The 14,290-nt window shown below is 38.6% G+C and overlaps 1 non-coding gene across 1 annotated transcript; it reads right to left on the bottom strand.

Annotated features, from left to right (window-relative positions):
- Positions 1–5,957: 5,957 nt before the first annotated feature.
- On the bottom strand, positions 5,958–6,065 carry LOC112704409 (small nucleolar RNA R71). The gene has a single exon (XR_003155035.1). It is a non-coding gene; the product is annotated as a small nucleolar RNA R71 (small nucleolar RNA).
- Between the last annotated feature and the right edge of the window lie 8,225 nt (positions 6,066–14,290).

Genomic DNA, 14,290 nt, shown 5'->3' with positions numbered 1-14,290 from the left:
CATAACACCCTTCCCAACTATACAACCTTTCTCCCAACCATTGAACCTTCTTTTTCATCTAACTGTGAAGTTCTCTAACCTTTGTCCCAAGAACAACAATACTTTCAAGCATTCTTCCAAGAGTAAGAAAGGTTTCGAAAGAAGCAAGGGGAATTCATGGCTACTATAGCTGAATTGGTGAACTGCTTAGCCTTACTACGCTCAAGCAATCAAGACATTTTCCTCGAAGAATGTGGAGGATCAACTCAAGAGTGTAGTGATGAGCGGATAATTTATATGCTTTTTGGCATTGTTTTTAGGTAGTTTTTAGTAGGATCTAGTTACTTTTAGGGATGTTTTCATTAGTTTTTATGCTAAATTCACATTTCTGGACTTTACTATGAGTTTGTGTGTTTTTCTGTGATTTTAGGTATTTTCTGGCTGAAATTGAGGGACCTGAGCAAAACTCTGATAGAAGGCTGACAAAGGACTGCTGATGCTGTTGGATTCTGACCTCCCTGCACTCGAAATAGATTTTTTGGAGTTACAGAACTCCAAATGGCACGCTCTCAGCATTGGAAAGTAGACATCCAGAGTTTTCCAGCAATATATAATAGCCCATACTTTATTCGAGATTAGATGATGCAAACTGGCACTCAACGCCAGTTCCATATTGCATTCTGGAGTCAAACGCTAGAAACACGTCATGAACCAGAGTTGAATGTCAAAAACATGTTACAACTTGGCGTTCAACTCCAAGAGAAGCCTCTGCACGTGTAAAGCTCAAGCTCAGCCCAAGCACACACCAAGTGGGCCCTGGAAGTGGATTTTTGCATTAATTACTTACTTCTGTAAACCCTAGTAGCTAGTCTAGTATAAATAGAACTTTTTACTATTGTACTGGTGTCTTTTTGACCACATCTTTGGACGCGTAGTCTTGAGACCAGGTCCTTTTCCCTATTTTTGAATTCATATCACATTTTGGGGGCTGGCCATTCAGCCATGTCTAGACCACCATCACTTATGTATTTTCAACGGTGGAGTTTCTACACACCATAGATTAAGGGTGTGGAGCTCTACTGTACCTCTAGTTTTAATGCAATTACTAATATTTTCTATTCAATTTAGTTTATTCTTGTTCTAAGATATTCGTTGCACTTCAACATGATGAATGTGATGATCCGTGACACTCATCATCATTCTCACCTATGAACACATGACTGACAACCACTTTCGTTCTACTTTAGAAAGAGCGAGTATCTCTTGGATTCCTTAATCAGAATCTTCGTGGTATAAGCTAGAATTGATGGCGGCATTCATGAGAATCCGAAAAGTCTAAACCTTGTCTGTGGTATTCTGAGTAGGATTTAAGGATTGAATGACTGTGACGAGCTTCAAACTCGCGATTGTTGGGCGTGATGACAAAAGCAAAAGAATCAATGGATTCTATTCCGGCATGATCGAGAACCGACAGATGATTAGCCGTGCTGTGACAAGAGCATTTGGACCTTTTTCACTGAGAGGATGGGATGTAGCCGTTGACAACGGTGATGCCCTACATACAGCTTGCCATGGAAAGGAGTAAGAAGGATTGAAGGAAGGCAATATGAAAGCAGAGATCCAACAGGGATAAAGCATCTCCATACACTTATCTGAAATTCTCACCAATGATTTACATAAGAATTTCTATTTTTATTTTCTGTTTATTTGTTATTATTATTCGAAAACTCCATAACCATTTGAATCAGCCTAACTGAGATTTACAAGATGACCATAGCTTGCTTCATACCAACAATCTCCATGGGATCGACCCTTACTCACTTAAGGTTTATTACTTGGACGACCCAGTGCACTTGCTGGTTAGTTGTGCGAAGTTGTCAAGAAAGTGCTGTGTTATAAATGCGCATACCAAGTTGAGCGCCATTGTTAGAGATCATAATTTTGTGCACCAAGTTTTTGGTGCCATTGCCGGGGATTGTTCGAGTTTGGACAACTGACGGTTCATCTTGTTGCTCAGATTATGTAATTTTCTTTTTGTTTTATTTTCAAAAAATTTTTTTCTCACCTGTTTTTGAAACTTTTTCAAATTTCTTAAGAATGGATTCTAGAGTTTCATGAAGCATGTTGAAGCCTGACTGGTTGTAAAGCTGATGAGCGGATAATTTATACGCTTTCTGGTTTTGTTTTTAGATAGTTTTTAATAGGATATAGTTACTTTTAGGGATGTTTTCATTAGTTTTTATGCTAAATTCACATTTCTGGAATTTACTATGAGTTTGTGTGTTTTTCTGAGATTTCAGGTAATTTCTGGCTAAAATTGAGGGACCTGAGCAAAACTCTGATAGAAGGCTAACAAAGGACTGCTGATGCTGTTGGATTCTGACCTCCCTGCACTCGAAATGGATTTTCTGGAGCTACAGAACTTCAAATGGCGCGCTCTCAACGGCGTTGGAAAGTAGACATCCAGAGCTTTCCAGAAATATATAATAGTCCATACTTTATTCGTGATTAGACGACGTAAAATGGCGCTCAACGCCAGTTCCATGCTGCATTCTGGAGTCAAACGCCAGAAACAAGTCACGAACCAGAGTTGAACGCCAAAAACACGTTACAACTTGGCGTTCAACTCCAAAAGAAGCCCTTGCACGTGTAAAGCTCAAGCTTAGCCCAAGCACACACCAAGTGGGCCCTGGAAGTGGATTTCTGCATCAATTACTTACTTCTGTAAACCCTAGTAGCTAGTCTAGTATAAATAGGACATTTTATTATTGTATTAGACATGCTGGATCCTGGATTGTATTTTTTCTTGTGATCACGTTTTGGGGGCTGGCCATTCGGCCATGCCTGAACCTTCATCACTTATGTATTTTCAACGGTGGAGTTTCTACATACCATAGATTAAGGGTGTGGAGCTCTACTGTACCTTGAGTTTTAATGCAATTACTACTATCTTTTATTCAAATTCAATGTTATTTCTGTTCTAAGATACTACTCGTACTTCAACTTGATGGATGTGATGATCCGTGACACTCATCATCATCCGTCCCTATGAACGCGTGCCTGACAACAACTTCCATTCTACAAGCGAAAGCTAGAGTGTGTATCTCTTGGATTCCTGATGCACGACGCATGGTTGCCCTCGCCTGACAACCGAGCCTTCCATTCCGTGAGATCAGAGTCTTCGTGGTATAAGCTAGAATTGATGGCGGCATTCATGAGAATCCAGAAAGTCTAAACCTTGTCTGTGGTATTCCGAGTAGGATTCCGGGATTGAATGACTGTGACGAGCTTCAAACTCGTGATTGTTGGGCCTGATGACAAACGCAAAAGAATCAAGGGATTCTATTCTGACATGATCGAGAAATGATAGATGATTAGCCGTGCCGTGACAGAGCATTTGGACCTTTTTCACTGAGAGGATGGGATGTAGCCATTGACAACGGTGATGCCCACATATAGCTTGCCATGGAAAGGAGTAAGAAGGATTGGATGAAGGCAGGAGGAAAGCAGAGATTCAGAAGGAGCACATCATCTTCATACGCCTATCTGAAATTCCCATCGATGATCTACATAAGTATTTCTATCTTTATTTTCTGTTTATTTATTATTATTATTCGAAAACTCCATAACCATTTATTATCCGCCTGACTGAGATTTCCAAGATGACCATAGCTTGCTTCATACCAACAATCTCTGTGGGATTGACCCTTACTCACGTAAGGTTTATTACTTGGATGACCCAGTGCACTTGCTGGTTAGTTGTGCGAGGTTGTGAAGAAAGTGCGGAGTTATAAACACGCATACCAAGTTGAATGACATTATTAGAGATCACAATTTTGCCCATCAAAAGCCATGTCTAAATTCTTTTGGACTGAGGCTTCAACTAATCACCACAATGCATGTAATGCCCTGCTAAAGCTTGGCTGACCATTGGCCATGTCTAGTGTTTTGGACCGGAGCTTTCACAAAAGCTTGGCTGGCTATTAAGCCATGTCTAATTCTTGGACCAGAGCTTTAGACTAACATTGAAAGATTCCTGGAATTCTTCTTAAAAATTTTGAATTTCTTATTTTCTTTTTCCTATATGTTTTTCAAAAAAAAATAAAAAGAAAATACAAAAAAATCATAAAATCATAAAAACCAAAAATATTTTGTGATTCTTGTTTGAGTCTTGTGTCATGTTTTAAGTTTGATGTCAATTGCATGTTTTAAAAACTTTTGCATTTTTCGAAAATTCATGCATGTGTTCTTCATGATCTTCAAGTTGTTCTTGACAAGTCTTATTGTTTGATCTTTAAATTTTTTTGTTTTGTGTTTTTTGTTGTTTTTCATATGCATTTTTGCATTCATAGCGTCTAAGCATTAAAGATTTCTAAGTTTGGTGTCTTGGATGTTTTCTTTGCATCAAAAATTTTTCAAAAAATATGTTCTTGATGTTCATCATGATCTTCAAGATGTTCTTGGTGTTCATCTTGACATTCATAGTGTTCTTGCATGCATCATTGGTTTTGATCCAAAAATTTTCATGTTTTGGGTCATTTTCATGTTTTTCCCTCTCATAATTAAAAAGTCAAAAATAAAAAAATATATTTCCTTATTTCTCTCAAACTTTTGAAAAATTGAGTTGACTTATTCAAATTTTTTTTAAAATTTAGCTATTTCTTATAAGTTAAGTCAAATTTTCAATTTTAAAAATCTTATCTTTTCAAAACTTTTTCAAAAATCAAATCTTTTTCATTTTTCTTACTATTTTTCCAAAATTTTTCAAAATTTATTTACAAAATCTTTTTATTATCTTTATTTCAAAATTTTGAAAACTTTACTAACAATTAATGAGATTGATTCAAAAATTTTTTAGTTTCTTGTTAGTCAAGTAATCAATTTTAATTTAAAAAAATTAAATCTTTTTCAACCATATCTTTTTAATCATATCTTTTTATCATATCTTTTTAAATCATATCTTTTTCAAAAATTTGATTTCAAAATATCCCTTCTAACTTCTTATCTTCTTATCTTTTCAAAATTCATTTTCAAATCTTTTTCAACTTACTCATTGACTTTTTATTTGTTTCTTATCTTTTTCAAAACCACCTAACTACTTTTTCCTCTCTAATTTTTGAAAATTCCTCACCCCTTTTTAAAATTCTTTTAATTAATTAATTGTTTCAAATTTTAATTTTAATTTTATTTCTTCTCTTAATTTTCGAAAATCACTAACCCTTTTTCAAAATTAATTTTCGAATTCTCTCCCCCTCATCTTCTTCTATTTATTTATTTATTTACTAACACTTCTCTTCATCTCAAGAATCTGAACTTATCTTCAACCTTGTGTTTGGATTCTTACCTTTTTCTTCTTTTATTCCTTTCTTCTTCTACTAACATAAAGGAATCTCCCTACTGTGGTAAAGAGGATCCTTATTATTATTTTCTGTTCCTTTCTTTTTCATATGAGCAGGAGCAAGGACAATAATATTCTTGTTGAAGCAGATCCTGAACCTGAAAGAACTCTGAAGAGGAAACTAAGAGAAGCTAAATTACAACAATCCAGAGACAACCTTATAGAAATTTTTGAAAAGGAAGGGGAGATGGCATCCGAAAATAATAATGTAAGGAGGATGCTTGGTGACTATACTACACCTACTTCCAAATTTGATGGAAGAAGCATCTCAATCTCTGCCGTTGGAGAAAACAATTTTGAGTTGAAACCTCAACTAGTTGCTCTACTGCGACAGAACTGCAAGTTCCATGGACTTCCATCAGAAGATCCCTACCAGTTTTTAACTAAGTTTTTGCAGATCTGTGAGACTGTTAAGACTAATGGAGTAGATCCTGAAGTCTACAGGCTCATGCTTTTCCCCTTTGATGTAAGAGACAGAGCTAGAATATGGTTGGATTCACAACCTAAAGATAGCCTGGACTCCTGGGATAAGCTGGTCGTGGCCTTCTTGGCTAAGTTCTTTCCTCCTCAAAAGCTGAGCAAGCTTAGAGTGGATGTTCAGACTTTCAAACAAAAAGATGGTGAATCCCTCTATGAAGCTTGGGAAAGATACAAGCAGATGACCAAAAGGTGTCCTTCTGACATGCTTTCAGAGTGGACCATTCTAAATATATTCTATTATGGTCTATCTGAGTTCTCCAAGATGTCATTGGACCATTCTGCAGGTGGATCCATTCACCTAAAGAAAACGCCTGCAGAAGCTCAAGAACTTATTGACATGGTTGCAAATAACCAGTTCATGTACACTTCTGAGAGAAATTTCGTGAATAATGGGATGCCTCACAAAGTAGGGAGTTCTTGAAATTGATGCTCTAAATGCCATATTGGCTCAAGAACAAAATGTTGACTCAACAAGTCAACATGATTTCTCAAAGTCTGAATGGATGGCAAAATGCATCCAACAGTACTAAAGAGGCATCTTCTAAAGAAGAAGCTTATGATCCTGAGAACCCTACAATAGCAGAGGTAAACTACATGGGTGAACCTTATGAAAACACCTATAATTCATCATGGAGAAATCATCCAAATTTCTCATGGAAGGATCAACAAAAGCCTCAACAAGGCTTTAATAATGGTGGAAGAAATAGGCTCAGCAATAGCAAGCCTTATCCATCATCTTCTCAGCAACAGACAGAGAATTCTGAGCAGAGCACCTCTAATTTAGCAAACTTAGTCTCTGATCTGTCTAAGGCCACTTTAAGTTTCATGAGTGAAACTAGGTCCTCCATCAGAAATTTGGAGGCACAAGTGGGCCAGCTGAGTAAGAAAGTCACTGAAACTCCTCCTAGTACTCTCCCAAGCAATACTGAAGAGAATCCAAAAAGAGAGTGCAAGGCCATAGACATAATCAACATGGCCGAACCTAAGGAGGAAGGAGAGGATGTGAATCCCAATGAGGAAGACCTCATGGGATGTCTCTCAAGCAAGAAGGAGCTCCCTATTGAGGACCTGATAAACCCATATTTTACGGTTTATCTTGTACTCAATTGAGTGGATTTTATCAACTCTTTACCCACTTATTCATACTATTTGCATGTTTTACATTTCCCTTCCTAATTATGTGCTTTGATTGAAAACATGCTTCTTTGGACTTATATTTGCTTATTATTAATCCTCTCTTATCACCATTAGATGCCTTGATATGTGTGTTAAGTGTTTTCAGATATTATAGGACAGGAATGGCTTGGAGGATGGAAAGGAAGCATGCAAAAGTGGAAGGAATACAGGAAGTTGGAGAAACTGCTAAGCTATCCAGCCTGACTTCTTCGCACTCAAACGACTATAACTTTAGCTACAGAGGTCCAAATGACGCGGTTCCAGTTGCGTTGGAAAGCTAACGTCCGGGGTTTCGATTTGATATATAATTTGCCATAGCTTTCTCGACGCCAGGCAACGCGAACGCGTGAGTCACGCGGACGCGTGACCTGGCAGGAATGCAACCCGCGCGGCCGCGTGGGCCATGCGGCCGCGTCACTTTTCCGCAACCTGTACGGAACAGAAAGCGCTGGAAGTGACTTCTGGGCTGATTTTGACCCAGTTTTCAGCCTAGAACACACAGATTAGAGGCTATAAAGTGGGGGAATGCATGTATTCATATTTATGTACTTATAATTCACTTTTCATGTTTTAGATGTAGTTTTAGAGAGAGAGGTTCTCTCCTCTCTCTCTCTTAGGATTAGGACTTCTCTTAGTTTTAGGAGTGACTCTCAATCCCAGGTTCTCTATTTTTATTTATTTTCAATGTTCCATGTTTAGATTGATTTTCTTAATTAATGTTATTTGAGATATTTCAGATTGATGATTGCTGTCTTTTATTGATATAAATAATTTGGATTTTCCTGTTGCCCAATTGGCTTATGAATAATTTCCATATTAGATTTTACTGCTTTGAATGAATTGAAGGTATTTCAGAATCTTCGTGGTATAAGCTAGAATTGATGGCGGCATTCATGAGAATTCGGAAAGTCTAAACCTTGTCTATGGTATTCTGAGTAGGATTCAGGGATTGAATGACTGTGACGAGCTTCAAACTCGCAATTGTTGGGCGTGATGACAAACGCAAAAGAATCAATGGATTCTATTTCGGCATGATCGAGAACTAACAGATGATTAGCCGTGCTATGACAAGAGCATTTGGACCTTTTTCACTGAGAGGATGGGATGTAGCCATTGACAACGGTGATTCCCTACATACAGCTTGCCATGAAAAGGAGTAAGAAGGATTGAAGGAAGGCAGTAGGAAAGCAAAGATCCAACAGGGACAAAGCATCTCCATACACTTATCTGAAATTCTTACCAATGATTTAGATAAGTATTTCTATTTTTATTTTTTGTTTATTTATTATTATTATTCGAAAACTCCATAACCATTTGAATCAGCCTAACTGAGATTTACAAGATGACCATAGCTTGCTTCATACCAACAATCTCCGTGGGATCGACCCTTACTCATGTAAGGTTTATTACTTGGACGACCCAGTGCACTTGCTGGTTAGTTGTGCGAAGTTGTGAAGAAAGTGCTGAGTTATAAACGCGCATACCAAGTTGAGCGCCATTGTTAGAGATCACAATTTCGTGCACCATGTAGTGAAGAGGAGAACTTGGAATCTCAAATGGAAGAAGGGGATCTAAGGTTTGAATCGCAACAAGATGAGGAGGAAGGAGAGATGAGCGCACCAAAAGAGGTAAAGGGAGAATTGTGGGAGATTGACGAAGATGTGGATTCCATCATTGATGATCTTTTGTCCACATTGGTCAATCCCCTCAATAATCTTGATGAACTTCCCCCCATTGGATATGGAGAGGAGGTTGATGTGGATTTCACACAACCTCCAAAATATGACTTAAGTGATGGGGTAGAGTGGGAAGAGTTTGGTGAGGAAGGAGTTGACAACCAAGAAGTGGAGTCTACAAGAGAAATTCCATTCCAAGGGCAATTTGAGTGGGTAACAATATCCCCAATGAACTTCATAGGCCCACATCATTTGCCATATTGGAAACGGATCAACAACTTAAGATCATTCTTGGAGTGTTCAGCAATGAAGACATCGGTGTTGGTTGCCAAAGGAATTCAAGGTATAAGTGGTGCAAGCTTCAACTAGGAGGATTCCAAGATTTATTTGGGTGCTTTAAAGGTGATTTGGGAGGTTGTTCATCCGAGTGCAAGAGCAAAGATCGACAAGGGGATGAGTGGGAAACTAAAGTGTGGAATCTGGGCATACAACTCTACAACCAACTATCTTAGGTCCTGATTGCTTGCTTAAGGTCTCTTGAGAGCTCGATGTACTTTGTTTGGGATCCCGGAAGATTTTTGAAGAGCAAGCATGGTTGGCAACTCATGGATGGATGGAGGCACAAGCCTCCTTGATGTGAGCTTCAACCAAAAGTCTAACTTAAGGACTTTAAACTAAAGTTTTAAGTGGGAGACACCCCACCATGGTAATATCTTTCTATCTCTTTCTCTCTTTTAGCTTTTGTTTCTTGAATAATTGCTTATCTTGCTTAGTTTAATTTAGTTGCATTTTAGTTTTGATCATGTGTTTTTGAATAACATGTCTTTGGGGTTTTAAAATGTTTTGGGGCTTGAAAAACTATTTCAGAAGTAATGTTTGGTGCCTTAGAGGCATTAAAATTGTTGCAGAAATAGAGCTCTGTGCGTACTTCCTCATTTTTCATCATCTGTGCGTACGCATAGACCTGTCAGTACGCACACCCCTTATCACCCCTTCTGTCCAGGGTGCCCGCACCAGCTTGTGTGTGTGCACCCTACCCTTTTTCCCCTCTGTGTGTACGCACACACTTGTGTGCATGCACAACTCACCTTTTTCTCGAAAAAAAGTTGCCCCCTATGCGCGCGCACAGCCTCGTGCGTCCGTACACTAGCTTGTACCCTTCTGTTGGCAGCACTCGCACACGTCTGTGCGTGTGCATACCCCTTGTTTTCCTCAGTGTGCGTATGCCCACTTCCTTGCGCGTACGCACAAGTCGCATTCTGGGCGTTAATCAGAAAGGATGCCCTGTCGTGCCTTACACTCCCCACCCCCTTGTTTTAGTATGATTTAGTTAGTTTTTAGTAAATAATTATTATTTTTTAATCAAAAATCACATTTCTGGACTTTACTATGATTTTGTGTATTTTTCTGTGATTTCAGGTATATTCTAGCTGAAATTGAAGGACCTGAGCAAAAATCTGATTCAGAGGCTGAAAAAGGACTACAGATGCTGTTGGATTCTGACCTCCCTGCACTCGAAATGGAGTTTCTGGAGCTACAAAAGCCCAATTGGCACGTTCTCAATTGCGTTGGAAAGTAGACAACCTGGGCTTTCCAGCAATGTATAATAGTCCATACTTTTCACGAGTTTTGATGATGTAATCTGGCACCAAAGCTGGCGTTTAACTCCAAAGAAACGTCTCTACACATGAAAGCTTCAATGCTCAGCCCAAGCACACACCAAGTGGGCCCGAAAGTGGATTTCTGCATCATTTACTTATCTATGTAAACCCTAGCTACTAGTTTTAGTATAAATATTACTTTTTCTCATTGTATTACAGGTCTTGGTTATTCTGGTTCCCTCTCTGGGGCCGGAACCAATGAACACCATTATCACTTATGTATTTCCATCGGTGGAGTTTCTATACACCATAGATTAAGGTGTGGAGCTCTGTTGTTCCTCGAGTGTTAATGCAAAGTACTATTGTTCTTCTAGTCAATTCAAGCTTATTCTTATTCTAATATGTTCACTCGCACTTCAACCTGATGAATGTGATAATCCGTGACACTCATCACAATTTTCACTCAGGAACGCGTGCCTGACAACCACTTTCGTTCTATCTGCAATCGCTTGAGTGTATATCTCTTGGGTTTCTAGTCAACGATTCACATCGACTCCCCTTTGACAATGGGGCATCTGAATCTGAGATTAGAACCTTCGTGGTATAGGCTAGAATCAATTGGCAGCATTCCTGAGATCCGGAAAGTCTAAACCTTGTCTGTGGTATTCCGAGTAGGATATGGGAATGGATGACTGTGACGAGCTTCAAACTCGCGACTGTGGGGTGTAGTGACAGATGCAAAAGGATCATTGGATCTTATTCCGACACGATCGAGAACTAACAGCTGATTAGCCATGCGGTAGCTGTGCCTGGTATTTTTCATCCGAGAACAGAAACCGTAGAGGACCATTTTCACTGAGAGGACGGGAGGTAGCCATTGACAACGGTAATCCCCAAAATAAACCTAGCCATGGAAAGGAGTATGAATGATTGAATGAAGACAGTAGGAAAGCAGAGATTTAGAAGGAATAACGCATCTTCATACGCTTATCTGAAATTCTCACTAATGAATTACATAAGTATCTCTATCTTTATTTTGTGTTTATTTATCTTTTAATTATCAAAACTCTATAACCATCTGAATCCGCCTGACTGAGATTTACAAGATGAGCATAGCTTGCTTCAAGCCGACAATCTCCGTGGGATCGACCCTTACTCACGTAAGGTATTACTTGGACGACCCAGTGCACTTGCTGGTCAGCTGTGCGAAGTTGTGAAGAGACGTGTGAATCATGGTATTGTTCACCAAGTTCTTGGAGCCATGCCTGGTGATAACAATTTTGTGCACCATCCCTGAAATGGGATTCAACCTTGGAGAAGAAGAATACCTGGAGATCCAAGAGCAGATTCGAAGGAGAGGCTGGGAGATTCTAAGTAATCCCGAATTAAATATTGGATACAACATGATCCGAGAATTCTATGCAAATTTGTGGATGACAGAAAAGCAAAAGAAAGATGGAACATCCATCTATACCTTTCGCACCATGGTTAGAGGGAAGATCATGTACTTTCACCTGGACAGGGTGAGAGGGGTCTTCAAACTACTTCTGCAAAAGGATGACCGTGAGTCATACAACAGGAGGGTTGTAGCCAACCTAAAGCTGGATCAAGTTCTAGAGGACATATGCCTGCCTGAAACCCAATCGATTGAAAATACCAAAGGGGAGCCATGCCAGCTGAAAAGGGCGAACCTCAAGCCTGTTGCTAGAGGATGGCTAGACTTCATTGGACGTTCTATACTCCCCACAAGTAACCGATCTGAAGTCAATATTGAAAGAGCAGTAATGATTCACTGCATCATGATGGGGAATGAGGTGCAAGTCCACCAAATAATCCCCCGTGAGATTTACAAGCTATCAAATAGAGATTCCACTAGCGCCATGCTAGCTTATCCAAATTTCATCTTTCACCTATGCCAAGAGGCTAAGGTTCTGACCCAAGTGGACAACTTTATTCCAGTGGAAAAAATAATCATCAAGTAGGTGATGGAGAGCTCCAAAATCGAAGATGATAACCTAAAGAGGAAGGAACCCAAACTTTCCTAAGAGATCCCTCCAATAGAATACTGGGTACAGCTAAAGGTGTCTGTAATTCACTTACAGAGCATGTTGGATTAGCTCAGAAAGGAGTAGAAAGATCAGACTAGCATGATTTGCAAACTAATCAAGGAGTAAGAGAAGCAAGAGTGTGAAATTGAGAAGTTGAAGCGCCAGAAGCTCTCTCTTGAAGAGCCTAAGACCCCTCAAGTTGAAGAGCCATGCATCCCACAGCCTGAAGAAAACAACATCCCCCAAGCTGATGGTTGTTGAGTTTCAACTCTGTGGATATTCTAATTCCTATTTTTTTGTCTCACGTATTTCTATCTTAATTTAGAGTTGCATGATCACTAGTAGTAATTAAATCTCAATTTTTATTTTATGTCTTTAGTTTTTAGGATTACATAAGCATTAGTAGTAATTAATTAATTTTTATTTTTCCAATTAGCTATAAATTATTCCTATTAACATCACTAAACATGAATAAAATAGTAGATTTTTTTGGAAAAAATAAAGATGGATGAATTTTCGAGTTTTCCAATAAAGAATAGTTAAATTATTTTGATGTGGTGGCATTGCTTTAATTTCTGAATGCATGAATAAACAGTGCATATTTAAAGTTTAATTTTATGATGCTGGCTCTTGAAAGAATGAAGAAAAAAGAAAAATATTATTGATGATATCAAAAATCCAAAATTCGATTCTTGAAGCAAGAAAAAGTAGCAAAAAGAAAAATCTTGCATGAAAAAAAAAGAAAGAAATAAAAATCAGAAATATCCATTACTGCCCAAAAATGCAGGAAAAGGAGGGCAGATTGAAAAAGCCAATAACCCTTTAAACCAAAAGGCAAGGGTAGAAAAGGGTCTTAAGTCTTTGAGCATCAGTGGATAGGAGGGCCTAAAGAAATAAAATCCTGGCCTAAGCGGCTTAACCAAGCTGTCCCTAACCATGTGCTTGTGGCGTGAAGGTGTCAAGTGAAAAGCTTGAGACTGAGCGGTTAAAGTCATGATCCAAAGAAAAAAGAGTGTGCTTAATAACTCTGGACACCTCTATCTGGGGACGCTAGCAAAGTTGAGTCACACTTTGAAAAGGTTCACCCAGTTAAAGTGTCTGTGGCTTTATTGTATCCGGTGGTAATACTGGAAAATAAGGTGCTTAAGGTCACGGCCAAGACACTGAAAGCTATGTTCAAGAATCAAAAAGAGCTAAACTAAGAGAATCAATAATATCATCTGGATTCTAAGTTCCTAAAAATGCCAGCCATTTTGATTTTCAATGGATAGTGAGATGCTAAGACTATTGAGAAGCAAAAAGCTACTAAGTCCCGCTCATCTAATTGAAATTGAGCTTCATTGGAAACTCAGAGATTTATTGCATCCGTATTGTCTTTTCATCCTATTTTATTTTTAGTTGCTTGGGGACAAGCAAAAATTTAAGTTTGGTGTTGTGATGAGCGGATATTGTATACGCTTTTTGGCATTGTTTTTGTGTAGTTTTTAATAGGTTTTATTTAGTTTTTATTAAGTTTTTATAGGTTTTAGTGTTAAATTCACATTTTTAGATTCCATTTTGAGTTTGTGTGTTTTTGTACCATTTCAGGTATTTTCTAGCTGAATTTGAGGAGCCGAAGCAGAAGTCTATTTCAGAGACAGAGAAAGCACTGCAGATGCTGTCGAGATCTGACCTCTTTGCACTCGGAAGAAATTTTCTGGAGCTACAAAAGTACAAATGGAGCATTCTGAACGACTATGGAAGGATAACTTATAGAGCTTTTCAAAAATGTATAATAGTCCATACTTTGTTTCACATTAGAAGGCCCAAAACTAGCAGCCAACGCCAGCTTCCTACCCCCTTTCTGGCGTCCAGTGCCCAAGGAGCAGAGCCCAATGTTCGAACGCCCAGAGAGGACTCCTTAGCTGGCATTCCCCATCCAAAAAGCCTCAT

Source organism: Arachis hypogaea, chromosome 7 (assembly GCF_003086295.3).
Source record: "Arachis hypogaea cultivar Tifrunner chromosome 7, arahy.Tifrunner.gnm2.J5K5, whole genome shotgun sequence".
Lineage (NCBI taxonomy): Eukaryota > Viridiplantae > Streptophyta > Magnoliopsida > Fabales > Fabaceae > Arachis > Arachis hypogaea.
Note: the sequence above shows the minus strand (reverse complement) of the source record. Positions and strands in the feature narration are given on the sequence as shown.